We start from the raw sequence: 8,396 nt of genomic DNA, 5'->3' as shown, positions 1-8,396 counted from the left end.
AGACTAGTAGAAAATTGAACATAAAGTTATTCAATTTAGCATTATCGTCTTTATACATTACAGTGGATGCCCAGACACTGTATAGATCTTCTAGCTTGCATTTTCATTTGGGGCACACTTTTATAGAATCCACCATGGTAAGGACAGAACAGGATTTTAACGGCCAAGGGCAACTGCAGATTGGTTTGTAAAATTGCCAATTTCTAATATATTACAGGGACGCAGAAAAGAATGAAACATATTTGCAATGAGTCAAATATAGATTTTATTTTTGAAAACATACTTTGATTAATTTCAGGTACCTAATTATCTCCTCAATTTAACAACTATGTCTGTTTCAATGACAGCTTTTAAAAATATTTGACTCTAATAAACCTCCCCTAAAAACTTGTTATGCTATTAATTTGATAATATTTTTTAATGGGACTGTTCATTTGGTAACGAAAACCTAGTGCGTGCCTTAAGAAGTCAATCCCTTCAAAAATGGGATCCAAAATAGTATTTTACTATCTTCTTGCCCAAATGGCTGTGTTGGGTGTCCACACCGCCATCTAGTCTGACGGCCTTGGGGGATGTCTCTCAGAGACCCTACAAAGCCCTCAGGTCCACATGGACTCCAGCTGTGCAACTGATCCGCAGTGCAGTTCGGTCTCCTACACAAACACCACTTGAGAAACTCAGGATCCTGCCATTGCCCACATGTTCTCCATAATGATGATGAAGACGTCTCTAGTGGAGAGATATAGATATTCCTTCCCTTCCTTAAGGGATTGTTTTTCATCAGCAACAGCAGATTAAAGAGGAGCAGTGACTAAGAACAAATAGGTTTCTCCATTCCTAAGGTGTCGCGTGTCGAGTGTTGGCCCGAGAGCCAGAAGAACGTCTAGATTCTAGGCCTAATCTGCCAGCGACATTTCTGTTCAAGCCCCCATCTCTGTAGTTATTTACTGAGAATCTGGGTCCGGTATTGATATTCGATCAACTTACAAGGGCAAAACAGCATGACTGTGGACCAAATTTTGGACTTTCTGGAAATTCAAGCCAGCGAGCACGTTTCTAATGAATGTTCTGTACCAGGCCGGAGTACTGTATTTCCTCTGGGGAGTGGAATTAAAACATATGCTTACGTGTATGCGTACACACGGACATACTCTAGCGACTGCCCACAGGAGGATTACAATTGGAGACACAATATCATAGAGGAAGAAAAATGTAGAAGTTCGGGACTCCCATCTCAACACCACCCTTCGGGGTCTCTGTGACGGGGGACAAGTTGCTCAGTCTCCTTGACCGACAATCTCTGCATCTGAAGACGGGCCGTTCAGACATAGGCACCGTGGGGTAGTTACAGAGCCGAAGGGGGTCCATTTTGATAGACCGCCCCACGGGCCCAGGCACACAGTAGGTGCTCGGTGAAGGGCGGCTGTGATGGTGACGACGACATTGATGACGACGGGGACAGAAGGGTCCAGTTGTAGCATTCCGTAAATAGGTTTTGCAGGACAATAGGAAATCTCGGCTCAGAAGCTGTAAGTCAGGGGCCTGAAGGCTATGAGTCACCACTTTGGTTCGTGCCTGTCAGTTCATTTTTGAGAATCCACAGAAATAGAAATGTTCTATCAGACCAACTTGGATTGCCATCTGGCCCACACATTTTCCTGGCACGGCCCGAAGGCCAGCACTGCTATTCTCCCCTCCAAGCAAAACCCCAAGTTTAGCAGAGCAAAATCTGGTGCTGAAATGCATCAAGCATAGCATTGGTTAATTATCACGATTAGCATATTAGTAGTAGCTAAGGGGCAAGGAATAAGAATAATAATTGAATCTGGGCTTATAGTAGTTAATGTAACTACTAGTTATATTAATACGAACTGCTAGTAAACTGTTTAACAGCAGCACCGATAGGGCACAGTTTCTACACTTTAAATGGCTTTCACCTTCATTAGCTTGTTGAGCCTTCCTTTGGCTATATTATCATCCTTAGTTTTTCTTTAGGGAAACTGAGGTTTCAAGCAGTTGAGACGTATCCCAGGTGATGAGCTGATACGCAGAAAATCTGGAATGGGAAAGTCTGCCTTCCGGTTTCGTGTATAGCAAGCCCTGGAGATGGCGACAGGAAAGACAAATTCACAAAATAAAGAAAGCACTTCTTGGCTCAATCTCTGAGCGCCCCAGGATGCCAGCCAGGGCAGGAAGGAGCTCAGCCCTCATCAAATTTGACTCTCTCACACAAATGAGGAAACTGAGGCCCAGAGAGGCAAGCGACTTACTTTCAACGAATAACCTATGACACAGATTCCAAATTGATTTTTTTTTTTTTTTTAATTTCTGAGTTCCCCGGTCTTGAGCCCTGAAAGTGATCTTTTAAAAAAACTTCTGTGAGCTGAACATCAAATGGTCAAGTTTCTTAAAGGTACATATTAGCTCATCATTTAGCTCAAAACCATGGTCTAGTGCTGTATTTCCAAAAATGTGTCCCATTCAACTCGAATTCGGTAGCGTAGTATTAGCGATGATGGAAAAATGGGATGTCTTGGTCAATTACTTTGAAATCTTCTGAGTTAAACATAAATTAAACAGGTTTTTTTTTATTGCTGATCTTTTTGTTTTTATACCTTAAATATGCAAATAGTGGGCTACGTCCCCATCCATCTTTGACCATGAAGTCCTATGTGCTCAGAAAATCCCTCGAGACTCATGTTCCAAAGATCAGCTTGGGACACTTGGGCTCAGTGACATTTTCTACAGGGTTTTGGTGCACGTGCTCCGTAGCAGATAATCCTGATACATGAAAGTCTGCTGGGTTTACTTCTCAATCTGTGGCCAACTTATAGAGGGTTGAAGTCCCTAAAAATATAAACTGCGGATATAAGGAAAGCCATACTGATCTTGTTTTATTTTAACTGCAATGACTTTCCAGGCAACTGAATCCACTCTGCGGGAGCAGATTCCAAACCTCCTTCTCGGCCCTAAAACTCCCCATAAGTGACACTCTTCTCCCGCCGCTGTTTACTAAGTGCCTACGATGTGCCAGTTTTCACACACGTTCTTGCTATTTTAGGCTCCCACTTCTGGATCTGGGCACCTGAGAAGAAAACATGCACAGAAGGGTGAATATTTATAGGTTTGAGGCTCCGCATCTAGATAGCTGTGCTTGAACAGATAATTGCTAACAATAGTCCTAATCCCTGAATGTGATCACATAAAGTGAGGGGTGACCTCAGCCATTCCTTCGAGGTGTCCCAGATAATGCAGCTATGCAAAAGAGAAAAGAAAGGACCAACGATGAGGGCCTTTGACGTGAGGAGAACTTTTTATAGTAAAGAATATTAAGAATAACTGGAAAGAAACGAGAGAAGTCCAGGAGATTTGGCCAAAAGCTTGGTAACATTTGCCGTTCTCAGAGGCTTCTTTGATTTACTATTAACCCTTCAAATTCATAGGCTTTGAAATTGAAGAGTTCTTAGTGGTTGAAAACTTGGCTTCAACTCTGTCCTGGAAATCTGATTGTTTGTCTGTTTGCTTTTTTACGATCTTTTTAGGGAGAAAAAAAAATGTTGACATTGAACATTGCGTGTGAATAAACAGTTACAGGATGGCTGAGGGTGTGGTCATTCTGACTTAAATTCTAAACATTTCAATTTGTTTTACATTTCCAATGCAGCATAGAAACTCATCCCTTGCTCCATTTTGAAAACAAAACAAAACAAAACAAAACAAAGCCAGAGACAAAAACGAACAAACAAACAAATATCAGCCAAAGTACTGAGTTTGAAAGCGTGTTCCAGGAAACTGTAACTTTCTTTCTCAAAGACCTGCACGTATTGATTTTTTTCCTTTGCACTTAAGACCACGTTTTAAAAGCCTGTCCCTCCTGTAGTCTCCCTCCTCTTTGAATATGTAAAACTCGGCATGCATCTAATCTGTTCTTCAATTGTCCACTTGCACCTTCAAATTATGGGACAAGTGGCCAATTGGGCCTGCAATTGGCTAATTGCACTGACAATTAGCCAATTGTGGGTATAATTAGCTGCATGTAGAATTAATCATATGCACAGAGTGGGCGGCCACTCTTTGAAAACATAGAACTAAATGTGTTCTAGATGCACATCTGTACCCAGGCACAAAGGGGACACAGGCGAGGGTCCTTGATGAATCACTCTTAAGAGAATCACTAAAACAAATTTGGTGCTTGGTTTAAAAAAAACCCCGTGATGAAACCCTGAACATCAGTCTACTCACTTTCTCTACTAGGAGCTCAGCGTGGACAAGGTAAAAAAAAAGGTCCCAGCATCGAAAATGCATTCTTCAAACGGAAGGCCTTTGCAACAAGCTATGTTGTCTGCTGATGCCCCCTCGCTCCCGTTTAAAATTTTAAACAAAACCTTTGTATTTATGATATAGTTGGTGAGTCGTATCAGGCAGACTCTATAACTAGAGCCCTTAGTGAGGAACCTGACTCCTTTTGGTCCACAGTGTAAAATGTCAACTCATTCATTCCTAACCCCTAAGCTTCTCAAGCTGGTATGTGCCTATTCCTGGGAACCAGGACATGACCTCAGGGGAAACACAGTGCTTGTCTCTGAAGCATCAATTTTATTTGATGGGAAGCAATACAAAATAATTTTAAAGTTTAAAATACACGACAGAAAATTTTGAAAGTAGTTACAGTTGTGGTGGTCAAACTCCTATGGGTTCATTTACTTACCTCCTACAACCTAATTTCCTGATCTATAAGGACAAACTAATATAGATTAATGATAACTACCTCATGGGTTTTCTTTTTTTTAAGAATTATGTAAGGTCATTGAGAATGATATAATGAAAGAGAGAGCATGAGAGAGAGAGAGAGAGAGAAGGGGGGAGTGAGAGGAAGAGGGGAAAGGAGAGAGAGAAGCAGAGAGAATGAGATCTTGGAAACCAAGACTCAATAAAATCAAGACATTAACACATGCAAACCTCTGAGATTCCTGCCATGATGAATTTTGTCTTTATCTCAGCATTTTACTGAACAAAAGTGACCAGAGACCAGTCTTTTCAGGTAAGACCTATCACTTGGTGATGGGAAATGCCCCTCTGGATCGGTCAGTTGCCCACAGAACAGAATCCAGGGATCTTGGCTACTTCTATCCCTCATCACGAACCTCAAACTTGCCTTCAACTCTCGTCTTCCACTCAGAGCAGAGCCTTTCAGAAATCTACGAAGACTGCAGGCAGGTGGGTCCACTGAACTTTCCCCCCACTGTTGCTCCTCCTATGTTTTAAATGACCATCACCAACTTGAAACAAAGATCATGTGAAGTGGATGCGGGTGTATCCCATGTTAGAGGTATTGAAGGAGAGAGAGCCATGAATGACAGACCACTTCCTGAACCTACAGACATACTTTTTTTTTTTTTAATTTTTTTTTTCAACGTTTATTTATTTTTTGGGACAGACAGAGACAGAGCATGAATGGGGGGGGGGCAGAGAGAGAGGGAGACACAGAATCGGAAACAGGCTCCGGGCTCTGAGCCATCAGCCCAGAGCCCGACACGGGGCTCGAACTCACGGACCGCGAGATCGTGACCTGGCTGAAGTCGGACGCTTAACCGACTGCGCCACCCAGGCGCCCCCAGACATACTTTTTAATGATGGGGGGACAGTTGTCTTTCTCCTAGGTTCTAAATGTTGATGGATTAAATATATATATAAGTATATATATATAATATATATAATAAGAGTATATACATAAATATATAAAATAAGAGTCTATATATAAATATATATAATAAAAGTATATATATAATAAAAGTCTATACATAAATATATATAAGAGTCTATATATAAATATATATATATGAGTCTATATATAAATATATATATGAGTCTATATAAATATAATAAGAGTATATATATAAATATATATAATAAAAGTATATATATAATGAAAGTCTATACATAAATATATATGTGAGTCTATATATAAATACATATATAAGAGTCTATATATAAATATATATAAGTCTATATAAATATATATAATAAGAGTATATATTTAATAAGAGTATATATATAAATATATATAATAAAAGTGTGTATATATATATACTTTTATTTAATTATGTAAATTGCATACATACCATATCTATTTCTAGGAAGGAAGGAAAAAAATTAGGGAGGATAGGAAGCATTTAAATTTACATCAGATACTTTGACAGGTATTACCTCATTTACTCCTCAAAATAATAACATCAAATATGACTAATAATGGCCCCATTTTTAGGGTGAGGTTACTGAGCTTTGGGGAAGCTTGAGTGATTTTCCTAAGGTTATGCAGTAGCAAGCCAAAGACGTCCACAGTCCAAATCCTTATATACACATCTACAAACCTTCTTTAGAATAAATTCTTTAAACATAAACCATGTGGCCATAGACGTATGAGAAAACATTACGATAATTATATTTCATGTTCAAATGCATATAAAAAACTCATCCAAGTGTATGTTTCTGAACACAAACATCTGTAGTTTTGATCTTCTATATAAATATTCATTTGTATGAAGAAATTCTACCAATGGTTGGGGTGCCTGGGTGGCTCAGTCGGTTAAGCGTCCGACTTTGGCCCAGGTCATGATCTCACAGTTCGTGGGTAGGAGCCCCGCGTCGGGCTCTGTGCCAACAGCTTGGAGCCTGGAGCCTGCGTTGGATTTCATGTCTCCCTCTCTCTGCCTCTCCCCCACTCTCTCTCTCTCTCTCTCTCAAAAATAAATAAACATTAAAAAATTAAAAACAAATTCTACCAATGGTAATGTTGTAAGCTTTTGTCTTTTCTTCTAATTGAATTGGCCTAAACTCTGGATTTACAGATCAATGTTTTCATTACTAAAAGACCTCCTCAATGCAAGTCAAAGCCAGAATACCTATGCCGTCGCAGAGCCCCAATGACAGTGCGCAAGAAGGGACTCATCCATTGAACATGCTCCTCTAGTTAGCCCTTTGTCCACGCTGACTTCTCTACTGTTTATCGGTAATGTACTTGACATTTCGCTAAGTATGTTGTCAGCATGTAAACAAACTTAGTCTTCATAACATCAGCCTTGACTCCCACTTCAAATGCTACCTCTCTGTGACATCTCCCTCGGGATAGATCTAAATATGTTTCAATACCCTCACAGTGCCTGTCCTGTAAAATGTATCTGTTGTGTTCTTATCTGTATCTATCAGCTATTGCGGTAACAATGCTGCTTAACAAATAACTCCCAGTTACTTGTCATCCTGTGTTATGCATAAGCTGGAGTAGGCTGAAGCTTTGTCGTCCTGTTCCAAGCTGCTGATGGACTGTGGATCCACTCCCTGTGTCTTCTCATTCTGGGACTGTTAATGAAGCAGCCTCTACTTACTGCTGGTTGTTGACCATCACAGAGGTCAGGAAATGAGAGAGCTGTGGACACACGGCTCCAGAAGCCGTTGCTTAAATGTGGTAAACGTGACACGCTTTTACCTTCCATCGGCCAAAGCAAGTAATACAGTCAACCTCTATGTCAAATTGCTGGGGAAATAAACTCTGTTTTCAGGGAGGCAAAAATGGTGGAAAAATGAATACTTATGAACAAATAACCAAATCTACGGAGTTATCTTTCTACATATTATTTTCCTCCGACTGATCAGTAAGGTAAAAGAACATCAAATACGTGCGTGTCTTCTTATCACTTATTACCAGCAGAGAGTGGGTATCCAGAGAAGGCTCATTGAATATTTGAATACGTCATTAGCTTCATTCAGGAGCAAAGGCAGGAAAGCATCAGATGGTACTTTCTGAAAGAGCCAAATTGTATCAATATTTAACTTTTTAAATTTCTATCTCTCTGACGCACGTACACACATACACAGCTTGCGCCCTTTCCTTTAATTGTGTCATTTTGTAGATGAGGGAACCAAGACTTACAGAAGTTAAGAGATTTGTCCAAGGTGGCCCAGCTAAGAGGCAGCCAGGTTCCGAATCGTACACAGGGTGTCTTGAGTGAGTATCGTTTGATCTTAGCCCGCCATTGATGCTGTACTTCATCCTCCTGTCGTTGGGCGTCCCTGGTGAAGGAGACGAACAGTGTGGTAAGCGGAAAAGCCTTCTTAAATGACGTGCTGAGATGTTAGAATCAAGAGTAGCATGGGGTGCCTGGGTGGCTCAGTCGGTTAAACATCTGACTCTTGATTTCAGCTCAGGTCATGATCCCAGGGTTTAGGATCAAGCCCCACGTTGGGCTCTATGCTGGGCATGGAACCTGCTTGGGATTCTCGGTCCCTCTCTCTCTGCCCCTCCCTCACCCATTTCCTCTCTCTCTCTCTCTTTCTCTCTCTCAATAAATTAAATCTAAAAAAGAAAAAAGGAAAAAGAGTAGTCATGTTGGGGTATTTTT

General features: G+C 40.6%; 1 long non-coding RNA gene across 1 annotated transcript; it reads right to left on the bottom strand.

The window, feature by feature from the left end:
* Positions 1 to 288: 288 nt before the first annotated feature.
* On the bottom strand, positions 289 to 8,037 carry LOC124512344 (uncharacterized). Its single transcript, XR_006962104.1, has 3 exons — positions 7,928 to 8,037; positions 7,700 to 7,797; positions 289 to 2,100 (listed from the first exon to the last, which is right to left on the bottom strand). It is a non-coding gene; the product is annotated as an uncharacterized LOC124512344 (long non-coding RNA).
* Positions 8,038 to 8,396: the final 359 nt, after the last annotated feature.

The sequence above is a fragment of the Lynx rufus genome, unplaced genomic scaffold (assembly GCF_022079265.1).
Source record: "Lynx rufus isolate CCGP_SWC_20201006 ecotype Redwood Valley unplaced genomic scaffold, mLynRuf1.p SCAF_17, whole genome shotgun sequence".
NCBI lineage: Eukaryota > Metazoa > Chordata > Mammalia > Carnivora > Felidae > Lynx > Lynx rufus.
The sequence above is the reverse complement of the archived record's forward strand: the minus strand, read 5'-3'. Positions and strand labels throughout refer to the sequence as shown.